General features: G+C 45.0%; 1 protein-coding gene across 6 annotated transcripts in view; it reads left to right on the top strand.

Annotated features, from left to right (window-relative positions):
• The window catches only part of PKNOX2 (PBX/knotted 1 homeobox 2), a 711797-nt gene that overhangs the window by 293978 nt on the left and 400671 nt on the right, over window positions 1–17148 (top strand). For 4 of the 6 annotated variants that reach the window (XM_037882447.2, XM_037882446.2, XM_043534125.1 and 1 more), the window contains exon 3: window positions 11570–11674. The exons of the other annotated variants lie outside the window; for them this stretch is intronic. The gene's annotated coding sequence lies outside the window, so the exon portion shown is untranslated. The remainder of the gene's footprint in view (window positions 1–11569; window positions 11675–17148) is intronic. 6 annotated transcript variants of the gene reach the window in all.

Raw genomic sequence — 17148 nt, 5'->3', positions numbered from 1 at the left:
CCCAGTCCCCCATCCTCTCGCAGTGGCCTCTTTTTGGGTACCTGAAATATGATAACCCTACTCCAACACCCTTCCTAAGTATATCCTCACCTCCGCACCTCCTCACCTTTCTCAACGTCACCCATGCACCCATTCACATGCCCATACCCCTTTTCCCATTCCAAGACACTTCACCCTGCATTCAGACATACATCCAGACCCCCCTTCATTCCCCCCTTCATTCACTCAGACGCCCACATCCCATACACAGCACTCATGCACCCCACATATACCCACCCACTTTCACAGATGCACCCCCCCGAAAACACAGCTTCATCCAGCCACACAGACAACCCCCCCAAGACACACCCTCTTTAGTGTCTGCTGGTTGCCCATTCTGAGCAAGCTGCTCATTTGTTTTGAAGGCCTAAATCATTCAGTTGCAGAATATTGCTCATCCTCATGCCTTCAACATTAGCAGCCATGCAGCAGCTCCCTGATGCTGGCTTTCCAGCTATGCCACTCCGGCCCACATCTTCAGCCAGGCTTCACCTGGCACTCCCACTGTGTAGGCCCAGGGCCTGACAGTGCGGGAATGAGGGGAAGGGCAATGGCGGCTTTCGCTCTCCCTTGAACCACACCCAGGGGTGGGGGATGGATCTGAGGATGCCAACAGCTCTTCCCGGGAAGAGCTATTGCCATCTCCTGGTTGCCCTGAAACGAACCCAGGCCGTGGAACATGGCAGGGCGGTGGGGCCAGACCCAGGGCTGCTGACTGCCACAAGATTTCACAAGTCCTGCAATTCACAATTCTAATAGCTACTTGGGATCTCGCCAGACGCTGCTGACAGGAGTGGGGAGGGTGAGTAGGAGAGACAGAGAGGCAATGTCAGGTAGGGAAGGAGCTGGCTGGGGCAGGACAGGGAGCTAGGTATATTTGAGGAAGGGAGAGAACTGGATACAGGCCACTCCCCAGGGCAGGAAGGGAGGGGCCAAGAAAGACAGCCATGGACAATACCCAGGGGGAGAGCAATGGTGTGGGAGCTGGGGACAGTGCCCAGAGGTAGAGCAGGGGTGGGGGAGCTGTGGACAGTGTCCAGGAGTGGGGGGAGATGGAGACAGTGTCCAGGGGTAGGGGGAGATGGAGACAATGTCCAGGGGTGGGGGAGATGGAGACAGTGTCCAGGGGTGGGGGAGATGGAGACAGTGTCCAGGGTTGAGGGGTGCTGGGCCAGGTCCAGGGGTGGGGGAGAGGGAGACAGTGTCCATGAGGAAGCAGTGGAATGTGTTGGGGCGAATGCTTGGCACGGCCTGAGGCAGTGTGGGCAAGTGTCACCAGTCACATGGAGAGGGGGGTGTTCCACAGTTTGTGCACATTTTGGTGAATTTCCTGACAGACAAAGCCACACACATATCTGTGTACCTGCATGCACGCGCACACATCCGATGAAGTGAGCTGCAGCTCACGAAAGCTTAGGCTCAAATAAATTGGTTAGTCTCTAAGGTGCCACAAGTCCTCCTTTTCTTTTTACACTCAAAGCAGTGACTCTCCCTGTGTGTGTGTGTGTGTGTGTTTTAAATAGCTCATGATGTTTAAGTCAGACTCATTATTTGTGAGGAGAAGGGTCAGTCTCATGGTTTTTGGACTGGCAGGGCTGGGAATATAGCCTATAAATAAATTACTCTTTGATGTGAACAGCTCTTTCCTAGTTAACACCATCTCAGTCTGAGTGTCAAAACACATTCACACCTAAGTAAAGATTGTAATTAACTCACACATGACAAAAAGAGGTGCTAAACCAAAGCCCAGCAAGCAGAGATGTGAGAGGGGAGTTCATGGCTACACCAGCCTTCTCTTTTATTTGTCATTTTCAGAACTGGAATATAATGAATCCCCAACCCCAGCAGCATGCTGGATTTCAGCCCAACTGATCAAATACAAACACTTGCAAACAAACGTCGGGCAATGTTCATTCTAGCTGGACAGAGAAGAGAGGACTGCAAAGCAAGGAGGCTCGTAACAAATCCCTGCATGCAGCTCCCCAGGTCTGTGCTGGAGCAGAGCTGGAGGAGGCGCTTGCAGGAGTTTAGCAGAGTAGCTCTTTATAAAATGTCAGCTGACAGGAGGGGCAGCCTGAGCTTCCATTGGGAGAAAGCGTAATGCTGGGGACAGTCCTAAACAGCTCCTGGGACCATGCAGACAGGTGCTGGGCAAACGTCTTTCTAGCCCTTCCAAAACACTTCAAGGCTGACATGGTTGAAACACTCCTAGCTGCCCCAGGACTCATGAAATGATTCCATTGGGCCTGAGCAAAATACCAAGGCCAAACAGCAAAAATGAAGATGTTTGTACACCAATGCGAGGAGCCTAGGTAACAAAATGGAGGAACTAGAGCTACTGGTGCAGGAAGTGAAACCAGATATTCCAGGGATAACAGAAACAGGGTGGAATAGTAGTCATGACTGGAGTACAGGTATTGAAGGGTATGTGCTGTTTAGGAAAGACAGAAATAAAGGTAAAGGTGGTGGAGTAGCATTGTATATCAATGATGAGGTAGAATGTAAAGAAATAAGAAGCGATGGAATGGATAAGACAGAGTCCGTCTGGGCAAAAATTACATTGGGGAAGAAAACTACTAGAGCCTGCCCTGGGATAGTGCTTGGGGTGTGCTATAGACTGCCGGGATCTAATCTGGATATGGATAGAGCCCTTTTTAATGTTTTTAATAAAGTAAATACTAATGGAAACTGCGTGATCTGGGAGACTTTAACTTCCCAGATATAGACTGGAGGACGAGTGCTAGTAATAATAATCAGGCTCAGATGTTCCTAGATGCAATAGCTGATGGATTCCTTCACCAAGTAGTTGCTGAACCGACCAGAGGGGATGCCATTTTAGATTTGGTTTTGGTGAGTAGTGAGGACCTCATAGAAGAAATGGTTGTAGGGGATAATCTTGGTTCAAGTGATCATGAGCTAATTCAGTTCAAACTGAATGGAAGGATTAACAAAAATAAATCTGCAACTAGGGTTTTTGATTTCAAAAGGGCTGACTTTCAAAAATTAAGGAAATTAGTTAGGGAAGTGGATTGGACTGAAGAACTTATGGTTCTAAAGGCAGAGGAGGCCTGGAATTACTTTAAATCAAAGCTGCAGAAGCTATCGGAAGCCTGCATCCCAAGAAAGGGGAAAAATTCATAGGCAGGAGTTGTAGATCAAGCTGGATGAGCAAGCATCTCAGAGAGGTGATGAAGAAAAAGCAGAAAGCATACAGGGAGTGGAAGATGGGAGGGATCAGCAAGGAAAGCTACCTTATTGAGGTCAGAACATGTAGGGATAAAGTGAGACAGGGTAAAAGTCAAGTAGAGTTGGACCTTGCAAAGGGAATTAAAACCAATAGTAAAAGGTTCTATAGCCATATAAATAAGAAGAAAACAAAGAAAGAAGAAGCGGGACCGCTAAACACTGAGGATGGAGTGGAGGTCAAGGATAATCTAGGTATGGCCCAATATCTAAACAAATACTTTGCCTCAGTCTTTTATGAGGCTAATGAGGAGCTTAGAGATAATGGTAGGATGGCAAATGGGAAGGAGGAGGTGGACGTAAATAATACCACATCCAAGGTAGAAGCCAAAATCGAACAGCTTAATGGGACTAAATTGGGGGGCCCAGATAATCTTCATCCGAGAATATTAAAGGAACTGGCACATGAAATTGCAAGCCCATTAGCAAAAAATGTTAATGAATCTGTAAACTCAGGGGTTGTTTCGTATGACTGGAGAATTGCTAACATAATTCCTATTTTTAAGAAAGGGGAAAAAAAGTGATCCGGGTAGCTACACGCCTGTTAGTTTGACATCTGTAGTATGCAAGGTCTTGCAAAAAAATTTGAAGGAGAAAGTAGTTAAGGACATTGAGGTCAATGGTAAATGGGACAAAATACAACATGGTTTTACAAGAGGTAGATCGTGCCAAAACAACCTGATCTCCTGCTTTGAGAAAGTAACAGATTTTTTAGACAGAGGAAACGCAGTGGATCTAATTTACCTAGATTTCAGTAACGTGTTTGATACCATGCCACGTGGGGAATTATTAGTTAAATTGGAAAAGATGGGGATCAATATGAAAATTGAAAGGTGGATAAGGAATTGGTTAAAGGGGAGACTACAACGGGTCACACTGAAAGGTGAACTGTCAGGCTGGAGGGAGGTTACCAGGGGAGTTCCTCAAGGATCAGTTTTGGGACCAATCTTATTTAATCTTTTTATTACTGACCTCGGCACAAAAAGTGGGAGTGTGCTAATAAAGTCTGCGGATGATACAAAGCTGGGAGGTATTGCCCATTTAGAGAAGGACCGGGAGATCATACAGGAAGATCCAGATGACCTTGTAAACTGGAGTAATAGTAATAGGATGAAATTTAATAGTGAGAAGTGTAAGGTTATGCATTTAGGGATTAATAACAAGAATTTTAGTTATAAGCTGGGGACGCATCAATTAGAAGTAACGGAGGAGGAGAAGGACCTTGGAGTATTGTTGATCATAGGATGACTATGAGCCGCCAATGTGATATGGCTGTGAAAAAAGCTAATGCGGTCTTGGGATGCATCAGGAGAGGCATTTCCAGTAGAAATAAGGAGGTTTTAGTACCGTTATAGAAGGCACTGGTGAGACCTCACCTGGAATACTGTGTGCAGTTCTCCCATAGAATCATAGAATATCAGGGTTGGAAGGGACTTCAGGAGGTCATCTAGTCCAACCCCCTGCTCAAAAGAGGACCAATCCCCAACTAAATCTTCCCAGCCAGGGCTTTGTCAAGCCTGACCTTAAAAACTTCTAAGGAAGGAGATTCCACCACCTCCTTAGGTAACGCATTCCAGTGTTTCACCACCCTCCTAGTGAAAAAGTTTTTCCTAATATCCAACCTAAATCTCCCATGTTTAAGAAGGATGAATTCAAACTGGAACAGGTACAGAGAAGGGCTACTAGGATTATCTGAGGAATGGAAAACTTGTCTTATGAAAGGAGACTCAAGGAGCTTGGCTTGTTTAGCCGAACCAAAAGAAGGTTGAGGGGAGATATGATTGCTCTCTATAAATATATCAGAGGGATAAATACCAGAGAGGGAGAGGAATTATTTAAGCTCAGTACCAATGTGGACACAAGAACAAATGGATATAAACTGGTCATTGGGAAGTTTAGACTTGAAACTAGACGAAGGTTTCTAACCATCAGAGGAGTGAGGTTTTGGAATAGCCTTCCAAGGGAAGCAGTGGGGGTAAAAGATCTATCTGGTTTTAAGATTAAACTCGATAAGTTTATGGAGGAGATGGTATGATGGGATAACATGATTTTGGTAATTAATTGATCTTTAAATATTCATGGTAAATGGGCCCAATGGCCTGTGATGGGATGTTAGATGGGGTGGGATCTGAGTTACCCAGGAAAGAATTTTCTGTAGTATCTGGCTGGTGAATCTTGCCCATATGCTCAGGGTTTAGCTGATCACCATATTTGGGGTCGGGAAGGAATTTTCCTCCAGGGCAGATTGGAAGAGGCCCGGGGGTTTTTCGCCTTCCTCTGTAGCATGGGGCACGGGTCACTTGCTGGAGGATTCTCTGCTCCTTGAAGTCTTTAAACCGTGATTTGAGGACTTCAGTAGCTCAGACATAGGTGAGAGGTTTTTCGCAGGAGTGGGTGGGTGAGATTCTGTGGCCTGCGTTGTGCTGGAGGTCGGACTAGATGATCATAATGGTCCCTTCTGACCTTAGTATCTATACCACGGTCTCTCCCTTTCTCTCCACACTGCAAGCAGCGGTGTGACTGCAGCTTGCGTAGACTCACCCGCACTAGCGTCAATCGAGCTAGTTCACTAAAACCAGCCAAGAAATGCAGCGGCATCGGCTGCACAATGGGTTTGCAGTCCGGTGGCTAGCCTGTGTCCCCACCACCGCTGCTATTTGTAATGGGCCAACGCGAGCTAGCTCAGGTGTGCCTACACATGCGGCGGGCACACTTCAGATTGCAGTGCAGACACATCCTCAGTCTCCCTACTCAGGTTTTTACTCTCTCCCCAGCACTGCGCTGTCCGAGCGTGTCGAGACCAATCCCACCACTCGTGCCCAGCAGAGGCGGAACTCAAAGCATAGTCCTGACCCTCATCCTCTGGAGCAAAAGCAACATTCCTCCATGCAACAGAAATAGGCCAGCCACTCTCGGGAGATATAGAGCAATGCCCCACACCTCCTCAGGCCTGATACTCCAGCCAATAGAGGACAATGATTTTACACACACATTCACCAGCATGGAGTGAAAACCGTACAGCTCTTGATCCTCCGGTGCCTGCACAGGCCCAAGAAGGACTGAATAATGTGGACTTTAATAAAGGCAGGGAGAAATTCTGAGGCAAGGATGTTCTGCTGAAAGCCTGGTGTCCGTGGGCAGGTCTACGCTTTAGCGAAGACGATGCTACGCTGATGGGAGAGCTTCGCCCGTTGGCACAGTAGTCCACCTCCGCAAGAGGCGGTTGCTGTGTTGATGGGAGAAGCTCCTACATCGATCTAGCACTGTCCATGCCAGGGGTTAGGTTGGTATAACTACATCGCTCAGGGGTGTGGATTTCTCACACTCTTGAGACAGGTGCTTACCAGTGTACCTTTGTAGTGTAGATTTGGCTGCATCAGATTGTTTCCTGCATTCACAGCAGTCACACCCTGCAGTGCTGGCCTGCAGGGCCTTTGCACGTCCTCTCCTGAGCAAACCCTACTGCGTGTGTGTGTGTGTGTGTGCATGTGTGCATGTGTGCGTGAGTGGTAGAGAGAGAGAGTCTAGAGGAGATTTAAAGTGACTATTAGACTTATTTTGCCTGGTGAGCTATCCAGGGATAGAACCCAGATCACCAAATAAAATAAATTAAAATAATAAATGTGAGAACAGAATAAACGTATTCGCAGAAAAGTTGCATCCGATGAAGTGAGCTGTAGCTCATGAAAGCTTATGCTCAAATAAATTTGTTAGCCTCTAAGGTGCCACAAGTCCTCCTTTTCTTTTTGCGAATACAGACTAACACGGCTGTTACTCTGAATGTATTGCTACAATAAATGTATTGTAAAGGTTATTACAGCACAGGTTGCATACAGACATATTTATTAAAGGGATAACAAATATTCACAATCAAAGCAAAAATTCTTGAAAATGGGCCCATTTTACCTAAATGTTTGTTAGGTTTTATGAATTTTTGTAGAGAAAATGAGCCCCGGTCTGGATAAGTGTGACATCCCCTGGGGTGCAGTCTGGACCGTGGAACCACTGTGCCACCTTTAACGCTCCAGCCTAGGCTGTCTGTTATACTGCTAGGCTAGTGAACAACAACCCCCCACCCCAGCAAACTCTCCTAACATCACGTACAATGCTGAGATATACATGTCAACAGGACAGTGATGGTCAACAGAGTATGACTTTTCCAATGATACTTTACATAAGTTTTATCATAATTTTGTAAAGCGGTGACCGTAATAGTGCAGACTATCGCAGTGAGAGTGACCACATTTTGAAATCTGAATGAAGACAACTGGAATTGTACATGGTTTTGATGTGAAAATAGCCATTTTATTGAATGTCACAGACAGATGAAAGTTTAGGAACATGAAAAATATTTCCATAAAATTTCACATAAGAATATTTTTCATCTGCTTTCCCCGCTGTAGTTAATACGCAGTGTGGAAGTCTCTTTCTAAAAGACCTGCTCTTCTTCAGCAACAAGTCTTGGGATCAACAGAGTGTTTTCAGGGCAGTGAGGAATAATTCTTGCCACTGAATCACTAGATGAGGGTCTCTGACCTGTGTTAAGCAGCAGGTCAAACAAGATAGTCACAATGGTCCCTCCTGTCCTAAAAATGGATCAATCTACGCAAATAACTGTTTTTGCCTTTTCACCAATGGGTGAAGCTTCCTGAAGCAGCTGAAAATGTTCAATACAGCGGAGCAGAAATTAGAACAGGAATTGCTTATATCTGCCAAGCATGAAAGTGAGGAGCGAAAAGCCTTGTCTGCTGCAGATTCACTATCACTGCACCGTTCCACGTCTCCCCTTGTGACTAGTTCCTCCCCGCCTGGCAGCAGTGTCTGTGGACCTCAGGGCTGTAATGAGGGTAGGTTTGTTTAGGACTGAAACATTTCCCAACTTTCCCCCTCCAATTAGAGATTCTTTCGTGCAGTTTTCTTCATCAATGACCTGGAGCCATTAGCCCTCCATTTACATAGGTTGCCATAGAAATGTCAGGCAGAGATGCTTCACCTAGCAGTACTATGCAGGGCAGAGTCTAAGGGCTGCTTCGCCTAGTGGCAGTATTAGGGAAGAGTCGTCTTAGTGTGGGGAGGGGAGGGGAACCTGGGCCCGCCCTACTCTGCCAGGTTTGACCCAGGGTCCAATAAACCCTTCAAAACAAGGTACCCTGACACAGGGTCCAGGTCCCAATACCCCAAAACACCTTCCCTTGGTCACTTCTTGCCCTCGTCCCAGTCCCTCCAGCAGCGTCTCCGGGGTTGGACATGGGGTCCCTCTCACATTCCTTCTGTTTCATCTCTGGAAGCTCCTCTGCTGGCAGCAACAGTTCATCCCCTTTGGTTCCGGCAGCCAGCTGGCTTCCCACGGTGCAGCTAGGACGCTTGGCCCTGGTGGCTTGGAGTCCTGGCGGTTTCCTGGCAGGAGGCTGCTGCACACAACTCCTGTCCTCCTCAGTCAGCCCAGACTGAGCTGAGATGGTCCTGCTTGAATGCTCCCTCCGCTGCCCCTGGGCTGGGCAGGGGGGCCTGGCCTCTTGGGCTAAGAACTGCTCTTCAACCCTTGCTTCACCAGTGCGGGGTTGATACACCCTGTCACACCAAACCACTATTCTCCAGGGTCATCCTCATGCACTGGCTGGCCCAATGGCTAATCTATGTATCCACCGTGGAACAGCTTCAACTCAAGAGATTGAGGGACCCCCATATCCCACTATTCCGTAGCCCAGTGGTTCAGCACACAGCAGAGAAGTGGCAGATCCCTGTTCAAATCCTTTCTTCTCTTCAGGCATAGGGATCCTAAGCACCTCACTCAGGCTTTGGGAATCCCATTGATTTTCTAGGCTCCTAACACCTAAGTCCCCCTTCAGATCTAGCCCCCAGTCTAGATAAAAATGTCCCACTTCCTTGGTAGTTTGTTCCAAAGGTTAATCACCCTCGTTAAAACTTTATACCTAATTTCTAATTTGGATTTGTCTGGCTTCATCTTGCAACAACTGGTTCTCGTTCTGCCTTTCTCTGCTTCATGGAAGAGTCCTGTAGTAGGGGGTATTTTCACCATACACCATAATCAAGTCACCTCTCGATCATCTTTTTGATCAGCTAAACAGACTGAGCACTTTAAGTCTCTCACTGTGAGGCATTTTCTCCAGCCGGCAAATAATTTTTGTGGCTCTTTTCTGCATCCTTTCCAATTTTTCAAATTTTTAAAATGTGGACACCAGCACTAAACTCACTATTCCATTATCCATCCCACCAATACCATGTGCAGAGGTAAAATCCCCTCCCTGCTCCTACTCACTATTCCCCTCTTTATACAGCCAAGGATAGCATTAGCCCTTTTTGCTTGTCTGCTGTGAGCCCTACATCCTTTTCAGGATGTTTCCAGGATACAGTCCCCCATTCTGTGGTATGGCTTGCATTCCTTGTCCTTAGATGTATTACTTTGCACCTGTGTGTATTAAATCACATTTTGTTTGAATGAGCCCAAGTTGTACAGAGAGGTCTGTATGACTGCCCTGTCCTTAGCATTATTTACCACTTTGTCAATCCTTCTGTCAGCCACAAATTTGATCAGAAGTGATTTTATATTTACTTCCAGCTCATTGATGAGGGCCTATAACCGATCCCTGCAGAGCCCCACAAGAAACACCCCCATTCAAAGAGGATTCTTCTTTGACCATTAAACTTTCTGAGGTCTGTCAGTTAGCCTTTTCATAATTAAATTAACACATGCTCTATTCATATTGCAAAACGCCAATTTTTTAATCAGAATGTCATGCAGTACTAAGTCAGATGCCTTACAAATGTATATTGCATTTATGCAGTTACTTTTATCAACCAAACATGCTATCTCATCAAAAATGAAATCAGGTTAGTTTGCTGAGACCTATTTTCCAATAAACCATATTGACTGGCATTAATTATTTTCCTAGCCTTTAATTTAATTAAATCCTGTATCAGCTTTTCCATTATTTTGCCTAGGGTTGACGTTGACTGGCCTCTAGATACCCGGGTCATCCCAGTTGTCCTTTTTGAATATTAGCAAAACATTGGCACTTTTCAAGTCTTCAGGAATTTCCCCAGTATTCTGAGATTTTTAAAAATTAACACCAATGCACCAGAGCTCTCCTCAGTCAGCTCTTTTAGGACTCTTGGGTGCAAGTTATCCACACTTGCTGATTTTAAAATGTTTATCCCTAATAGATTTTATGTAACAGACTTCTCAGTTACTAAGGCACTGGAAAGTACTTCATGAGTATATAATTTTGTTTCTTTCCAAATGCACAGCAGAAATATTTACTGAACACTTCTGCCTTTTCTGCAACATTATTAATAATTTTACCATCTCCATCTAGTAAGGGCCTATCCTATTGCTAGGATTTGTTTTGCACATACTGGAGGGCTGACTGATTGTGATTTTTATGCTAGCAGAGTTGTTCAGCTAGATGAAGCATAGCCTGATGGATGCATTGGAGTTCTAAATATTTGTGATGAACTATTTTCCTATCTCTGATATAAGCTGAATTAACACAATCAGGGCCACGTTTTCCAAAGGGCTCACTCTGTTTGTAGAATGTTGGACTCTTTTGAAAATCTGTCCCCACGCATCTATAACCCATGGGAGAGGGAATGAAGAGAAGGGTGGTCCTGGGGATATTGCTGACTGGGCATTCTCCCAGTTAGTGCCCCCGGAAAAATTCACTCAGCTGATTTCATAGAAGTGATGTTGGAGGTTTTTGTTTATCTTTTAGTGTGTTTAGCGATTGGGCTAATAACATCACAGAATAGCACAACAGAAAAAAAATTTAAATCTCACTTAGGAGTTACTCTGTGTATTATTGTCCATATTTCTCTTAGCTTGGACCATGAAACCTGATGATCACTTTCATTTTTGTGCCTAGTAATTGGCCAGTTTCCTGGAGGGTATTTCCAGCACTAGCACAGCACTCCAACATTTGTGCTCCAAACACTGCAGGGAACAATTTATGTTTTTGGGGGGGTTTTAAACTGTTTCCACTGGAATTTTAAAAAAATATTCCTAAATTCGAGGCCAAATTTGGTCTGACATTGTCCCTTTTGCTTGCTTGCTTTTTTAAAGACTGGAAATATCCTGTGGCAGAGAGCAATATTTTCCTGGTTTTCCAGATGCTTTCTGTTCTTGCTGTTAGTCTGGATCGTAAAGATCTCAGTGACGCTTATGAAGAGTAGATCTGTTGGCGGGAGTTGCAGATTTGTTTTTGTCCCTGCTGCTTTCACTTGTATAGAGATGAATTTCTGAGGGGGGAAATGCTCTCTCTCTTTTCAGGTGCTTTGGCTCTGACTGAAAGAAGGAGGTTTTGTTTTACTGGCAGAGGAAGAGCAGAAGGGAGAGGTTCAAAGGACTGGCAGCTCCCAGAGCACACTCCGAACAGTAAGACTCATCATACTTCTATAGCTTCAAGTAAATGAACAAAATAAATCAGAATAATTTCAATAAGTGGCACAGATAAATTAACAAAGCAGGGCCCTTTACACATGGAATAGGCCAGGAGTGACCTTACTGAAGTTTTAATGGGGACACTGGCAATATATTTGTCATAATTTTTAATATAATTGTAATAAAATAACCCCCGGGCAGCCAGATATTGACTTAGCAAAATGGTGTTAATCCATCATATTATAACAGGATTTCTCATGCGTGCTTGGTTACTGCTGTTTGTTTAAAACAAGTACACAAAGTGTGTGTTTTGGGAAAAAATGCAAACTTTTAATTGTCTCAGCTTCTAATGGCTGGAGCCTGAAAGGATGCCATAAGCACAACTATTACTGCTACCTGTGGAAAATTTGCCAGTTTTTAAAACGTTTTTGTTGATAAGCTTTTAAATCAGACCATACACAGAGTCTTTCTCCAAAAGGTCAACTGTGTTTTAAAAATGAAAAAAGGTTAAAAAGAAAATGACCAAAAGTATACACCATTATTACTGCCAAATTTACAAGAGCAATAGTGTGTGATCTGAGTCAAAAATTGCCAGAGGTTAAAAAACACAAACCCTAAGAATATAGAAAACAATCAAATGAAATGTGTCTGAAATCAGTGCTATCAGAATTCTGTGTGCAGTGTAAGGCCCTGAACTCGTAACCACTCCAAAGGGACGGCCCACAGACAGAAAATTGCTCAACTGAGTGCTTGCAGGAACAGGGTTCAAACTGGTGTCCAATTCAGGATGCTCTGGAGGCACTGAAGAAACCACAGAGTTTGCTGAAAGTTACTTGCTTCATCCTGAGTGCTACCTGTGATGGGTTACCCCGGAGTGCAACCTGGCACTGGGGTACCACTGAGCCCTCTGACCAACCAGCGTGGGCTCCCTCTCACACTGTGCTGCTGTGACAAGCTGCAGACCCGCTCCCAGTCCTACACTTCCCCCAGCATTCACACAGGTAGGGACACATCCAGCTGCAGTTACATGCTCTCTGACGAGCCACTCCATAAACCAACAATAGAGAGGCTACAGCCAAAATAACCACCAGCTTCCCAGCCTAGGACCTCACAGCTGTTCCGTCCTGCTCTGGTCCAAACCTCAATCGGTATGAAGGTATTATCCAGTTTGCCTCCCCCGCAATGTGGAGAGGAAATGCAACAAGCCTGTGTTAAACCAAGCTGAGATTTTTCCCCAGACATTTCACTTAAAGGCACACTGAGTTTAAATTAAAACATAAAACAGGTTTATTAACAACAAAAGATAGATGTCAGTGATTATAAGGGATAGCAAACAGATCAAAGCAGATTACCTAGCAAATAAAAAAAAATGCAAACTAAGCTTAACATATTAGATTGAATACGCATTAGTAGTTTCTCACCTGAGTGATGGTACAAGCAGGCTGCAGATTCTTAAGGTACAAACTGCACTTGCTTTGCGGCTTGGAATCCCCAAGTTTTTCATACACAGGTTAGAAATCCCTTTAGCCTGGGTCCAGCACTTCCCCCGGCTCAGTCTTTTGTCTCTTAGGTGTTTCCAGGAGTTTTCTTGGGTAGGGAGTGAAGAACAACACATGATGTCACTCCCTGCCTTAAATAGCTTTAGCATATGGTGGGAACCCTTTGTTTCAAAACTTGGTTCCCAGACAAGTTTGTGGAAAAATACAGACACCCCAAAATGGAGTCCACAGTCATGTGGCCTGGTCACATGCCCTTGCATACCTTGCTGAGTCCTAGCAGCCATTACTTACAGGCTGTCTGGAATGTTCACAGGAAGGTTACGTTCTTCCAGGCTCCATTGTCTTTGCTGATGGGCCATCAGCGTTGTCTGGCTTCTTCATTGTTATACTTGAAGGGCTAGTTGTGGGTGTCACCCAAAGTAAGCACATTTGAAATACAGACACATAGTCAATATTCACAACTTCACATACAAAAATGATATGTGTATACAAATAGGATAATCATATTCAGCAAATCATAACTTTTCCAATGACACCTCACATGACTTGTCTCGTACAAAATGCATCATAATTATACCATAATCATATCATAATAATATCACTGGGAAGAATATGAGGTGTAGAGTGTCATACTACCTACAAAACCTTTGTCTTAATATAACCCCAGTTAGACAGAAGAAACAAAACTTCTGTAGCTCCAAACTGTGCATGTTTTTTTCTTAAAACATGAACTTCTGCCATCTCTCTGGCCTCTCTCTTCTTAACTAGGAAATATTAGGGTCTGAGCATCTTGGGAGAAAATCCTTTTCTGTTCTTTTAATCAGATATAAAACTTACCTTGATCCAGAGCAAAGTCCAAAGGTTTCTGTATCCCTCTCTTTTAACAGAACCGTCTTGCTTCAGTAATGTTTTAAAATTTTCTTCTAATAAACCATGTAAAGTAATGAGAGGATTATATTTTGCAGGACCCTCTATGAGACCTACTCAGAGGTTAGGCCTTCCAGATGTGCTGTTGGAATGATCTTTGGGGCAGTTTTCTGGCCTGTGTTATGCAGGAGGTCAGACTAGAAGATCACAATGGTCCCTTATGGCCTTGGTATTTATGAATCATAGCCTCTACCAAATGGTGTTAGGACTAAGGGCAATGCCATTTTGTGTTACTGTGCTATGCCAGATTTCACAGTAGTGTAGGTCAATTTCTAACTGAATCTGGCTCTTTAGTAAGATGTAAGTGATGGTTTCTATTTTTTTCTACAAATTCATGAAATATTTTAACCTGAGGAAAGGTGACATCGTGTTTATTATACTTTGTGCTTATAAAATTATGTCAATTACTCAATTAACCCCCTTTTTTTTGTTGGAAGTAAGTGACTCAGGAGACAGGGCTAATCCCCAGAGAGGAACCCCCCATACTTGAAGATTCTTTTCCAGTTCCATTCATAGGAGACTGACTACAATGTTCCAGTTGACGCTGCTGGCTCGATTTCACAGGATGATGTCTTTCTTCCTTGATCCCATCTGGCCCAAGGATTTGATTGTCCTTTGGACAGTGCCCTGAACAGTGGGGGCAGGGATTGTATGTAGAGTAGCCCCTGGAAGTCCTGTGCCCTAGAGAGGCTCTGAGGCACAGTTCCCTCCCCACTTGGATGGTAGCAATGACCTAGATCTGCATCCAATTATGAACCCTCCTGCACCAGCTCCATTGAATTGGCCAGCACACTGTAAGGGATGGAGTCAGGACTCCACCCACGCCCCATCACTCCCCTCCCACCTGCTCCAGAGCCGGGCAAGCAGGTGCACAACTTGTGACTCTTGCATGCCCTATTCCCCTGCGTGGGCGTTCAAGCCAAGTCACAATCTAGCCCTCGGGAATTACCTAAGACTCTCCAAGAGAGAAACCAGGGCCCCGAGACAGCAAGGGATCAGGGCGTGTGGGTAGCTCTAAACACTTGACTGAAGGCGTTGGGGCTGCCTCACATGCTTGAAGTTCCGCACACACCTAAGAACTTCGTTGAATCAGGCCTGATGATGAGAACGCCTAGCAGAAACTGGAGAAAAAAATTACAAGGATTTAAAATGCAAATATGATTAGCCTGATAGCCACCATCAGATACCTCCCTCCTCAGTGGCAGTGAGCGATGGCTCCAGCATAGCACGCTTAGCAACAGCCAGATATTTTCCTTGTGGTCTAGTGATGGGGCTGCTAGATCAGAAGGTTCTCAGCAAAGACAGAATCTTCACAGTGCTCACTGAAAACTGCAGAGTAGTTAGAAACATTTCAGCTCATTTTAGAACCCCAGAGGCTTGAACATTTGTGTATTTAATCCAGTGTTGTGTTTAGAGAGCACGGGGCGTGGAGGGGGAGGGGGGAGAGAGAGAGAAAATACACTTTTCAAAGCAGAGGTGAACTAGGAAATTATGTTTTCTTGAACTCCGGAAAACTAGGGACCCTGCCTGAAACCAAACAGCCAAGCAATTCAGGGTTTAGGCTGAAAGTCCGAGTTGATGTTCCACCACTAATTGCATCACTGTGCTTGCCGTTGGGAAAAGCTGCATGGCTTGTGCACAATTTCATGCACCTTTCTCAGGATCTGGCAATTCACTGATTCTTTGCTTGGACTTCCCTTGCTATTGTGAGTATAGGTCACCTCTGTATCCCCTACACACACATTTTATGGTTTATTTTTTGGGGAAAATGAAAAAGAAAATATGGTAAACATAAAATATAATTACAGGCTTTCAAAATTATTTGTGACTCCCTGATTGGTTGAAGGTTTGTACAGTAGCTATATAATTTGGCTCTTAAAATTGGTAGTTTTTTTCTGATAGGATTTAAAAAGCTGTAAATATGGCTGCTGATTCAGACTTCTAACTTCCCTGTAAACATGCAAATAGAGAGGGTTTGAAATGGGAGCAGTTGACTAAACAGCTTCTGTTACAATGTATTCTGTGAATGTTAATTTAATAGCAAATCAGTGATGCTGTAATCAGCTGGTTCAGTGCCTCTGTCCTGTAGGCAGAGAGGCCTAGATCCTCAAAGGTATTTAGGCACCTAATTCCCACGGGAGTCAGGTGCCTACATACCTTTGATTATCTGGGCCAGGCAGCCCATGTGCTAAAGATGTGCATGACATTTTTGGAAGTCTCACTGCAGCCTCCATTTTTTAAAACACTTTTTGTTTGGGATTTTTGCATTTTACAGGGAAACTAAGCTGTTCTGAATGAGGCAACTAAACCCAAAAGGTAGTGCAGGGCACAGAGCTCTCAGAAGTGCTCGGAAAGGCAGTAAATCAAAACCTTTGCGGACAGAGATGCCTGGCGTACCCTTTATAGTGGCCACAGGAAGTACCTGGAAATGGAGAAAGAACCAACTCCAAAGGAGATTTGCTGGGAAGGGATTTCTCCAGGGCTCCCTTTTCTCACTCTTAGTCCAACTTTCTTTGCCAACAATCGGATGATTTTCAGCCTTGGATTTTTAAGAATTTGTTCATGATTAGAAAATATTGAACACTTCATATGAACTTATTTCAGATCACTGGATGTTTGTAGGCTCTGTTCACAGCTAGAGTTGCCAACTGTCTCATTACACAAACCCAAACACTCATGCCCCGCTCCTACCCCACTCCTTCTCCAAGGCCCTGCCTCTGTCCTGCCCTTTCTCTGAGACCCTGCCCCCACTCACTCCATCCCCCCTCCCTCCGTCCCTCACTCTCCCTCACTCTCCCTCACTTTCACGAGGCAAGGGAAGGGGCTTAGGGTGTGGGGGGGGTGTGGGGTGCAGGCTCTGGGAGAGAGTCTGGGTACAAGAGGGGGCTCCAGGATGGGGTAGGGTGCAGGTGGGGCTCCCAGAAGTGGCTGGCATATTCCTGCAGGCCCTGGAGGGGTACGGGGCTCTGCACACTGCCCATGCCCGCAAACGCCACTGCCGCAGTTCCTGGCCAGTGAGCTGAGGAGTCGGTGCTGGGGGCA

Source organism: Chelonia mydas, chromosome 22 (genome assembly GCF_015237465.2).
Source record: "Chelonia mydas isolate rCheMyd1 chromosome 22, rCheMyd1.pri.v2, whole genome shotgun sequence".
NCBI lineage: Eukaryota > Metazoa > Chordata > Testudines > Cheloniidae > Chelonia > Chelonia mydas.
The sequence above is the reverse complement of the archived record's forward strand: the minus strand, read 5'-3'. Positions and strand labels throughout refer to the sequence as shown.